The sequence below is a fragment of the Oryzias latipes genome, chromosome 20 (genome assembly GCF_002234675.1).
Source record: "Oryzias latipes chromosome 20, ASM223467v1".
In the NCBI taxonomy this organism is placed as follows: Eukaryota; Metazoa; Chordata; class Actinopteri; order Beloniformes; family Adrianichthyidae; genus Oryzias; species Oryzias latipes.
This window is the reverse complement of record NC_019878.2, coordinates 458,951-470,588: the sequence shown is the minus strand read 5'-3', so window position 1 is coordinate 470,588 and position 11,638 is coordinate 458,951. Positions and strand designations below refer to the sequence as shown.

Below are 11,638 nucleotides of genomic sequence, written 5' to 3'. Positions count from 1 at the left end.
GTGGTCTTATCACCCTCTCACGGTGGAAAAAGTATTATCTGAGCTTCTTCATCCACTAAATCATCTTCAAATGGACACACAATGCTGCTTCACCTCTCTGAAAACAAACTAACCTTCAACTAAACCTGCTCCAGACCAGGTTATGTTCAGAGCATGAGTTGCTATGGCAACATGACTTACCCTGAAACATACCTCCAATGGTTCCAGTTGCTGGAATACCCTTTAAAAGCAAAGCATCCATGAGGTTGACAGTTGTAAAATATCTATCAAAGAACACATGAGTTCCTGTAGGGACTGACTGAACCATTCGCAAGACCGCTGCAGCTCCAACTCCCAGTCTTTGTCCAGTTAATGTATTCTTGCCCAAATCCAGGACCAAGTCGTTTGGTGAAGCAAGCACAAACACTTTTAGGCCAGTAGGGTTTGGCTTTCCTGGCACATACTGTCTTACTGGGCAGCGGCCTGTGTACGGAATGATTTGCTCATCAATGCACACCTTGTCACTTCTTGGAAGGCTGAGACAACCTTGCCTCACACGGTCAATCAGTGGTCTGACTCTCCAAAGAATATCTGACTTCTTTGCCTCTTCAGCTACATCCAGGTCATTTACAATCTTAAGTGAGCTATGCAGCTTGTAGAACCTATCCCTTGTCATTTAACACACAAAAAATCAAGTTATTAAAAAAAAAAACATTTATTTTTTTCCATTTACACAGTAAAAATACTACAATGTTCATGGTCATAAAATGTAAGACATTGGCCTGAAACTAAATAAAACATACAAGTTAGTCCTGGCCCACAGAGCACGACGACTTTGCTGCTCCTTCTCTGACTTATCAGATTCTCCTGTATCATCATCTTCTTCATCTTCATCTATCTCAGGCTGAATCTCATCCTCGTCATCCGAAAGCTCCAAATCTGAGTCTCCCTCGACTATCTGGTACAGAATCCTCTCAGCTTCACTTCTTTCTCCTAAAATAATGTGCAGCCATTAAATACATTAAAATGGTCCCGGTGTCCTCTACAGTGGACATTAATTAAATGCCTGCTGTTTTAAAACAGAAAACATGAAACTATTTTCAGATCTAAAAATATTGTTCCTAACATGTCTATGACCAAGAATATATATAATTAACATGGTAAAAAATGCAATAAATACAGAATATTTGACTTAACCTTTCACCTTTCCATAAAATGAGGTTGCTGGCATGGCAGCCATCTTGAGAGAGAAAAAAACTTAAAGTTCCCAGCATGCAAACTCATCACATGACACATCACTGGAAAGCCCAGGATGTCCTCTACAGAGTAAAATAGGATTTGGAAAGGTATCTCTTAATTTCTTAGAAATATATAGGTAAACAAAATGTCCATTATAGAGGACATGAATGACTGAGCCGGGTCTCAGGAGGAGATAATTTACAGATGATTAAGATTAACTTTACCCTCAAAAGTTGAGGTAAACTGGAAGTTAAAAAAACGAAAAAAAAATCCCCACTTCAGTCTCATACAGACTGTAAAAGTGTATTCAATTAGGTTAATATACAGTTATGAAAAGTTATAATCAAAATCCGCTGCAGAGTGGACCCCATTTTGATTTTGTACTTTTCTTTTCAGAGGACTTTAAGTATTTATGACATTTAGTTAGACTGTGATAGGCTGATTAAAACAGGGGGATGGTGTGCTCTTTAACTGCAGGGTTGCAATGGTTGGGATGCTTTCCTATTGTCTGTGGTGCTAAGGAACTTGATGTCTTTGCTTTCTGGCTGGACCCAGAAGCAGGACAGAAGCTAAAGTAAGATGAAAGAACAGTCGTTGTTGAGTCCCAGTACACTGTCAGAAAAAATGTGCAAAATTTGTACCTTTAGAGGTACAATGGCTTGTCACTGGGGCAGTACCCTCAAGGGTACAAATGTTGTACCCTTTCATATAGGTGCGTATCTGTACCCTTTCAGTATGTACCTTTCAAAGGCAAATATGTACCTCTGTGGACTAAATTGTACCTTATAGTGCTATGGTACCATAATGTACCTTTAAAAAAGGTACAAATTTGTTCTTTTAAGGGTACTGCCCCAGTGACAAGCCTTTTGTACCCTTTGATGGCAAATTTGTACCAGATACAGCACATTAAAAGACCAGTATACTGTTTATCATATTTATTAAACATTCAAAACAATTACAATTCTGACATTTCACAGTATGTACAGTGTCACAACAGGTTGCATATATTTACAATTATTAGCAATTTTACAATAATGAAAAATCTATATTTTTCCTTCAGTTCACATTGCATTCATTGTAACTATAATCTTAACATTTGATCAATTGTAAACAGCACATAGCACTTCAGTTACCATTTTTAAACCATGAAATAAAACTTGTGACATTAACAAAAGAAGCACTAGACCTCATTTTAAGTAAATCTTTCAACTGCATTCTACATTTTCTAAAAATAGATAATAAAAAAGTAAACTTAATCAAGTTTAAATGCATAATTTAAATAATAAAATGCATAAATGTGATAAGATAATATTGATACGAATTCTAAAAAGAAGAACTATAAAACACACTAAAGATTACCAAGGATTACGTTTATGTCAATACCTAGTAGATCCTCTGCAAGCATCTCTTCTCTTGCTTCTTTGTAGACTTTGGCTAATGGAGCTTTTCTTTGAACAAGCTCAAGCACCTTTGGCACAATTCTGGTAAACGCCGTCCTTGAAGCGCTGGCTTAAACTGACAGGTGATGGATGCATTCGGTCAACATCATCAAACAACTGAAAATTGGAAAAAAAATAGAAAATTAATCATTCACTTTATCTAAAACAAACAAAAGACATAAAACATTCTAATATTCTTTGTTGCCTCTTTCATTGCCATTTCCCTTTAGTGATCTCGTTGTATAAATATTACTTGGCTTGAATGACTATATATTTATATATGGGTTTAGAAAATTACAATGTTTTTACAATAGAGTTAAAGCTGTTAATGGTCATTTTAGCAGATGTCTCAGCTCATATTGACATTCAAAATGTATTTTAAGCTGAGAACTGATTTAAAATGTCACTGACCCCTGAGGTTGTCTTCAAGAAAGGGTAATTCTTTAGTATATCCTCTCGCACCTTGCTGTACTGGATATGAAGGACATTCACATGACCTTCAACGGATGATGCATCCTCACCAATGACAGCAACCACCTATTGGATCAAATTTAAAAGTCCATATTAATAATAAAAAAATAGTTTTCAAATAGTTCAAATAGTTTCAAATGTGTTCTTTTAAACGTGCCCATCATGAAAAAATAATGCGACATGTTAAAAATGGGGGACCCACTCCAATGAAAGTTATTTTTTAAAATGTAGCATTTTTATGATGACATATTGTTATAAGATTTAAGAATAAAACTGTGTTTCTGAATATTTATTTTCTCAAATTGGGATGAATCAGGAGCAGATGAAAAGATGTAATTTGAGAAAGCTTGTAGTTGTTACGTTACAAGCTACATTTGGCAGGCCACAAGCTCCCTGCTCCGCTTGTCTTCATTGTCCTCGTCTGAGTTGGCATCTGGCTCACATCTAGAAGGCTGGATAGCTCCAATATTGCACGCCAATTCTGTTGCTTGGGGGTTGTGAGGGACTGTAAGGTAACGGGAGCGTAAACAATGACATGATGGGAAATTAAGGCCTGTTAACTCTGCAAAACAGTCCTGTCAAGAACTTGAAGGTGAATTCCAATTGAACTGCAGAAACCATGTCCCAGAAAACATTTTTCCCCCTCAAAAACTGCATAATCAATGTCTGTCTTTGTATAATAATAATGGATTGGATTTATCTGCGCTTTTCAAGACACTCAAAGCGCTTACAGTGTGTCCATTATTCATTCACTCCTCATTCATACTTGGTGACGGTAAGCTATGGTTGTAGCCACAGCTGCCCTAGGGCAGACTGACGGAGGCGTGGCTGCCATTTCGCGCCTACGGCCCCTCTGACCATCACCGGGATCATTCATGCACATTGTGAAGTGAAGGAGGGTGAAGTGTCTTGCCCAAGGACACAACGACATTTTTTGGCTGGTGGGAGCGGGGATCAAACCGCCAACCCTTCGGTCATTGGACGACCCGCTCAACCACCTGAGCCACTGTCGCCCGTATAGTCAATATTGTCACGGTTCCTCCGGCTGCTACTCCTCCCCTCCCTGCTCCTTCATTGGAACCAGCTGACCTGCATCATCTCATCACCTGGCAGACCTTCTTAAGGAGATCCATCCCAGCATACTACGCCAGTCCGTTATACTCACTCCGGTGATCACGCCTGGCCTCAAGTTAAGTTACTCTCGCTTTAGTAATCCTAGCTTGTACTTACCGTCTGTCTCACGTCTTCAGGTCTTCACTCCATTGGTCACGCTGGTTCCTCGCTCCACGCTGATTACATCATCCTCGACGTCCTCGCCTTGCCTCAAGCTGGTTACGCTGTCCTCAGCGTTCACGCCTCGCCTCAAGCTGATTACGCTGTCCTCAGCGTCCACGTCTCGCCTCAAGCCGGTCACGCCGCCCTCGGCGCTCCACCACGTCACGGACTGTGAACGCCGTCCTCGGCGCTCCACCTCGCCACAGCAGTTTCCTGCATCCACGACGTCCCCTGACTTCTATAATTAAAACATCCTGTTAAATACAACGCCTTCCTGAGTTTCTTCCGGGTTCCAGCATCTGGGTCTCCCTAGTAGTCCGATCATGACAGAACGGACTGGCCATTACCCAGACCCAGCTGACCCGGAGGGACTCCGCTTGGCCGTCACTCACCAAGGCATCGCTCTGGGACGGCAAGCTGAATCCCTCAACCAGATGGCCGCCGCCCAGCAGGATCTTTTCCGTCGCTTGGACGGTATTTCTCTGGCTCTGACGGATTTAACCTCCCGAGGACCTACTAACGCCTCAGCCAGCAACACGGGTTCCGCCACCGGAAGCCCGGGCCCCGCTGCAGACAAAGCAGCTCACGAAAACATCCGGCTCCTTCCTGAGCCTTTCCTGGGTGACGTAGGAGCCTGCGGGGGATTCCTCCTGCAATGTCGTTTGATCTTCCAGCAGGCACCTCGGCACTATCATGCAGACCACAGCAAAATCACCCTTATAGTGAACTCTCTCCGGGGTAAAGCGCTTCAATGGGCTCAGGCTTACCTGACCGCTAATCCCATCTCTCAAGTTCCTTTCGAACGCTTTTTAGGCGAGTTCCGGCTGGTTTTCGACCAACCCCGCAAGGAGGAGGAGGCCACCCGCCGACTGCTAACCCTCAAACAACGCCACAGATCCGTGAGTGACCATCTAATAGACTTTCGGATTCTAGCTGTGGAGGCGGGTTGGCCGGATATAGCCCTTAAAGGGGTGTTCTACCAATCCCTTAATGACTCGATTAAAGACCATTTATGTTCGCAACCCGAGGCTAGCTCTTTTGAAGAGCTCGTCACCGCGGCCTTGCGGTCCGACGTGCGTCTCCGTGAACGTCATGCTGAGCGCCCCCGTCAAGACAAGAGACTCCTTACCAGTGCTTCTCCTCCATTCCCTGCTGCTAACTATGTTCATGTTATGTCTCACGATTCTGTCGGACTCTCCACAGAGGAACCGATGCAGATTGGACATTCTAAGCTCACCCCTGAGGAGCGGCAGAGACGAAGAGATGAGGGGGCGTGTTTCTATTGCGGCCAGACCGGTCACCTCGTTCATCAATGTAAGCTTCGTTTAAACTCCCGAACCCCCCGTTAGAAGGCAGGCCACGGGCGGGTCAATCTTCTCTCTCTACCGAGAGACCTTTTCTTTATTTACCTGTCAAGTTAAGTTTTTCTTCTAGTGTTTTTGAAGGTAGAGCCCTTATCGACTCTGGAGCTGAGCAGAGTTTCATTGATGACTGTCTTGTTTCTGAGCTTAACATTCCCACAGAACCTTTGGATATCCCTGTCAGGGCGGTCGGATTGGGTGGTCAGGTCCTCACTCACATAACCCACCGTACTAAGGCCGTTCGTCTCATCACGTCTGGTAATCATCACGAACTCATTCAGTTTTACATTACCAAGACCCCCCAGTCTCCCATCATTCTAGGGTTCCCCTGGCTTCGCGCTCACAACCCCCAGTTCGATTGGGTTAATCTCCACGTTACCAACTGGAGCACTACCTGCATGGCTAATTGTCTTCGTTCCGCCATACCCTCGGTTTCTCCTCGTTGTGATCCAGATCCTGAGGAGATCGATCTTTCTAGGGTTCCTCCGTGCTACCACGATCTTGGGGCTGTTTTCAGTAAGACCAGGGCTGGTTCCCTTCCTCCCCACAGGCCGTACGACTGTTCCATCGAACTAGTTAAAGGCGCTACGCTGCCTAAGAGGAGGCTATTTAATTTATCAGGCCCTGAGAAACTGTCAATGGAAAAATATATCCAGGAAGCCCTCTCGGCTGGTCATATTCGCCCCTCATCTTCTCCGGTCGGTGCGGGGTTCTTCTTCGTCCAGAAGAAGGACAGAACTTTGCGCCCATGCATTGATTACCGCGACCTCAATCAAATTACTGTTAAAAATAAATATTCCCTTCCGCTTATTGACTCTGCTCTACATTCTGTTCAGGACGCTCGAGTCTTTTCCAAGTTGGACCTCCGTAACGCTTATTATTTGGTTCGCATGAGGGAGGGGGACGAGTGGAAGACCGCCTTTAACACCCCACTCGGTCATTTCGAGTATTTGGTGATGCCTTTTGGGCTCACCAACGCTCCTGCTACCTTCCAGAATCTCGTTAACGATGTTCTTCGTGATTTTTTGAACCGCTTCGTCTTTGTTTACCTTGACGACATCCTTATTTATTCACGCGATCTGGATGAACACACCCACCATGTCCGCCAGGTTCTCTCACGGCTTTTAGAGAACCGACTATATGTTAAAGCCGAAAAGTGCGAGTTTCATGTACCCACCATTTCATTTCTGGGTTTCATCATTGACTCTGGTAACATTCGCCCCGATCCGGCCAAGATCGCGGCCGTCACCAGCTGGGAACCTCCCACTTCCCGTAAACAACTTCAGAGGTTCCTCGGCTTCGCAAATTTCTACCGTCGCTTCATAAGGAACTATAGCAGCATTGCCGCTCCGTTGACTCAACTCACCTCCGTTACTAAACCGTTTCTCTGGACCCCCGAAGCTCAATCCGCATTCACTAGACTTAAGCACCTCTTTACTTCCGCTCCCATTCTATCACAGCCTGATCCTCTCCGACAGTTCGTTGTCGAGGTCGACGCTTCCGATTCTGGTGTGGGAGCGATTCTTTCCCAACGGGAGGTTGGCTCGGGGAAACTGAAACCATGTGCGTTCTTCTCTAGGAAGCTTTCTACGGCGGAGAGAAATTATGACGTCGGTAACCGCGAACTCCTCGCCATTAAACTCGCTCTGGAGGAATGGCGTCACTGGCTCGAGGGGGCTGAACATCCGTTCATCGTTTGGACGGATCATAAAAATCTCGCCTACCTACGTACAGCTAAACGCCTTAATTCACGTCAGGCCCGTTGGTGCCTTTTTTTTGACAGGTTTGATTTCACTATCACCTACCGGCCGGGTAGCAGGAACATTAAACCAGACGCCCTCTCACGTTTATTTTGTTCAGGGGATGACCAGGACAGCTCTCCCATTATTCCCCCCACATGTATTGTGGGTAATTTGACATGGGACATTGAGAGCAGGGTCATCCAAGCTCAGGGAGAGGAACCTGACCATCCTCCGGCCCCCCCTGGAACTCTTTACGTCCCCTCCTCCCTCCGCTCGGATGTCCTGGTTTGGGGGCACACGTCGCGTATTGCTTGCCATGGCGGCATTCATAGAACCCTGAGGCTCGTGCAACGTAGATTTTTCTGGCCTTCCATGGCTCGGGACGTGAGGGAATTCGTTGCGGCTTGCGACGTCTGCGCCCGCTCTAAGTCTTCCAACTCGCCGCCTGCTGGTCTCCTCCATCCTTTACCTGTTCCGCAGCGGCCCTGGTCCCATCTCGCCATGGACTTAATCACTGGGTTGCCGGCCTCTCAGGATAACACCGTCATTCTTACAGTGGTCGACCGTTTTTCCAAGGCTGCCCATTTCATTCCCCTTCCCAAGCTGCCCACGGCCACCGAGATGGCTGACGTCTTGGTTCGAGAGGTATTCAGGCATCACGGCATCCCCAGTGATATTGTCTCCGACCGCGGGCCCCAGTTCATATCCCAGGTCTGGCGGGCTTTCTGTTCTGCTCTGGGTGCCACGGTTAGCCTCACATCCGGTCATCATCCCCAGTCAAATGGGCAAGCGGAGGGTGCAAACCAGGAGCTCGAGGCCGCCCTCCGTTGTGTGGCCGCCCAAAACCCCTCCAACTGGTCTTCATTCCTGGCATGGATCGAGTACGCCCACAACAGCCATCCGTCTGCTGCTACCGGTATGTCCCCGTTTGAAGCGTCCCTCGGATACTCTCCACCCTTGTTCCCCTCCCAGGAGCTGGACTTGGCGGTCCCGTCGGTTCAGCATCACCTGCGACGCGCCCAGCGTATATGGACTCAGGCCAGGGCCGCTCTCCTGCGCACTAGAGAGAGGAACTGCAGGATCGCTAATCGCCACAGGGTGGAGAGCCCCGCCTACCAACCGGGACAGAGGGTTTGGCTGTCTTCACGGGACATACCGCTCCAGGCCACCTCCCGTAAACTGGCTCCACGCTACATTGGACCTTACCCCGTCGAGAGGGTCATAAACCCCTCCTGTGTGCGGCTGCGGCTCCCGGCGGCGCTTAAGGTGCACCCCACGTTTCATGTCTCGCAGCTTAAGCCTGTCCAGGAGAGTCCTTTGTGCCCGCCGTCCGCTTCCCCACCGCCCGCCCGGGTCATCGACGGCGCTCCTGCCTACACCGCCAGCAAGGTGTTGGACGTCCGCCGCCGGGGGCGCGGTTTCCAGTTTCTGGTGGACTGGGAGGGTTACGGTCCGGAGGAGCGCTCATGGATCTCCCGCTCCCTCATTCTGGACCGTACCCTCATTGACGATTTCTTTCGGGACCACCCTGATCGTCGTCCGGGACCGCCTGGGGGCGGTCGTTGAGGGGGGGGTACTGTCACGGTTCCTCCGGCTGCTACTCCTCCCCTCCCTGCTCCTTCATTGGAACCAGCTGACCTGCATCATCTCATCACCTGGCAGACCTTCTTAAGGAGATCCATCCCAGCATACTACGCCAGTCCGTTATACTCACTCCGGTGATCACGCCTGGCCTCAAGTTAAGTTACTCTCGCTTTAGTAATCCTAGCTTGTACTTACCGTCTGTCTCACGTCTTCAGGTCTTCACTCCATTGGTCACGCTGGTTCCTCGCTCCACGCTGATTACATCATCCTCGACGTCCTCGCCTTGCCTCAAGCTGGTTACGCTGTCCTCAGCGTTCACGCCTCGCCTCAAGCTGATTACGCTGTCCTCAGCGTCCACGTCTCGCCTCAAGCCGGTCACGCCGCCCTCGGCGCTCCACCACGTCACGGACTGTGAACGCCGTCCTCGGCGCTCCACCTCGCCACAGCAGTTTCCTGCATCCACGACGTCCCCTGACTTCTATAATTAAAACATCCTGTTAAATACAACGCCTTCCTGAGTTTCTTCCGGGTTCCAGCATCTGGGTCTCCCTAGTAGTCCGATCATGACAGAACGGACTGGCCATTACCCAGACCCAGCTGACCCGGAGGGACTCCGCTTGGCCGTCACTCACCAAGGCATCGCTCTGGGACGGCAAGCTGAATCCCTCAACCAGATGGCCGCCGCCCAGCAGGATCTTTTCCGTCGCTTGGACGGTATTTCTCTGGCTCTGACGGATTTAACCTCCCGAGGACCTACTAACGCCTCAGCCAGCAACACGGGTTCCGCCACCGGAAGCCCGGGCCCCGCTGCAGACAAAGCAGCTCACGAAAACATCCGGCTCCTTCCTGAGCCTTTCCTGGGTGACGTAGGAGCCTGCGGGGGATTCCTCCTGCAATGTCGTTTGATCTTCCAGCAGGCACCTCGGCACTATCATGCAGACCACAGCAAAATCACCCTTATAGTGAACTCTCTCCGGGGTAAAGCGCTTCAATGGGCTCAGGCTTACCTGACCGCTAATCCCATCTCTCAAGTTCCTTTCGAACGCTTTTTAGGCGAGTTCCGGCTGGTTTTCGACCAACCCCGCAAGGAGGAGGAGGCCACCCGCCGACTGCTAACCCTCAAACAACGCCACAGATCCGTGAGTGACCATCTAATAGACTTTCGGATTCTAGCTGTGGAGGCGGGTTGGCCGGATATAGCCCTTAAAGGGGTGTTCTACCAATCCCTTAATGACTCGATTAAAGACCATTTATGTTCGCAACCCGAGGCTAGCTCTTTTGAAGAGCTCGTCACCGCGGCCTTGCGGTCCGACGTGCGTCTCCGTGAACGTCATGCTGAGCGCCCCCGTCAAGACAAGAGACTCCTTACCAGTGCTTCTCCTCCATTCCCTGCTGCTAACTATGTTCATGTTATGTCTCACGATTCTGTCGGACTCTCCACAGAGGAACCGATGCAGATTGGACATTCTAAGCTCACCCCTGAGGAGCGGCAGAGACGAAGAGATGAGGGGGCGTGTTTCTATTGCGGCCAGACCGGTCACCTCGTTCATCAATGTAAGCTTCGTTTAAACTCCCGAACCCCCCGTTAGAAGGCAGGCCACGGGCGGGTCAATCTTCTCTCTCTACCGAGAGACCTTTTCTTTATTTACCTGTCAAGTTAAGTTTTTCTTCTAGTGTTTTTGAAGGTAGAGCCCTTATCGACTCTGGAGCTGAGCAGAGTTTCATTGATGACTGTCTTGTTTCTGAGCTTAACATTCCCACAGAACCTTTGGATATCCCTGTCAGGGCGGTCGGATTGGGTGGTCAGGTCCTCACTCACATAACCCACCGTACTAAGGCCGTTCGTCTCATCACGTCTGGTAATCATCACGAACTCATTCAGTTTTACATTACCAAGACCCCCCAGTCTCCCATCATTCTAGGGTTCCCCTGGCTTCGCGCTCACAACCCCCAGTTCGATTGGGTTAATCTCCACGTTACCAACTGGAGCACTACCTGCATGGCTAATTGTCTTCGTTCCGCCATACCCTCGGTTTCTCCTCGTTGTGATCCAGATCCTGAGGAGATCGATCTTTCTAGGGTTCCTCCGTGCTACCACGATCTTGGGGCTGTTTTCAGTAAGACCAGGGCTGGTTCCCTTCCTCCCCACAGGCCGTACGACTGTTCCATCGAACTAGTTAAAGGCGCTACGCTGCCTAAGAGGAGGCTATTTAATTTATCAGGCCCTGAGAAACTGTCAATGGAAAAATATATCCAGGAAGCCCTCTCGGCTGGTCATATTCGCCCCTCATCTTCTCCGGTCGGTGCGGGGTTCTTCTTCGTCCAGAAGAAGGACAGAACTTTGCGCCCATGCATTGATTACCGCGACCTCAATCAAATTACTGTTAAAAATAAATATTCCCTTCCGCTTATTGACTCTGCTCTACATTCTGTTCAGGACGCTCGAGTCTTTTCCAAGTTGGACCTCCGTAACGCTTATTATTTGGTTCGCATGAGGGAGGGGGACGAGTGGAAGACCGCCTTTAACACCCCACTCGGTCATTTCGAG

At 48.5% G+C, this 11,638-nt stretch overlaps 1 long non-coding RNA gene across 1 annotated transcript; it reads right to left on the bottom strand.

Annotated features, from left to right (window-relative positions):
• Nucleotides 1-2,301: 2,301 nt before the first annotated feature.
• Nucleotides 2,302-3,522, bottom strand: LOC110014452. Its single transcript, XR_002289513.2, has 3 exons — nt 3,494-3,522; nt 3,069-3,194; nt 2,302-2,774 (listed from the first exon to the last, which is right to left on the bottom strand). It is a non-coding gene; the product is annotated as an uncharacterized LOC110014452 (long non-coding RNA).
• Between the last annotated feature and the right edge of the window lie 8,116 nt (nt 3,523-11,638).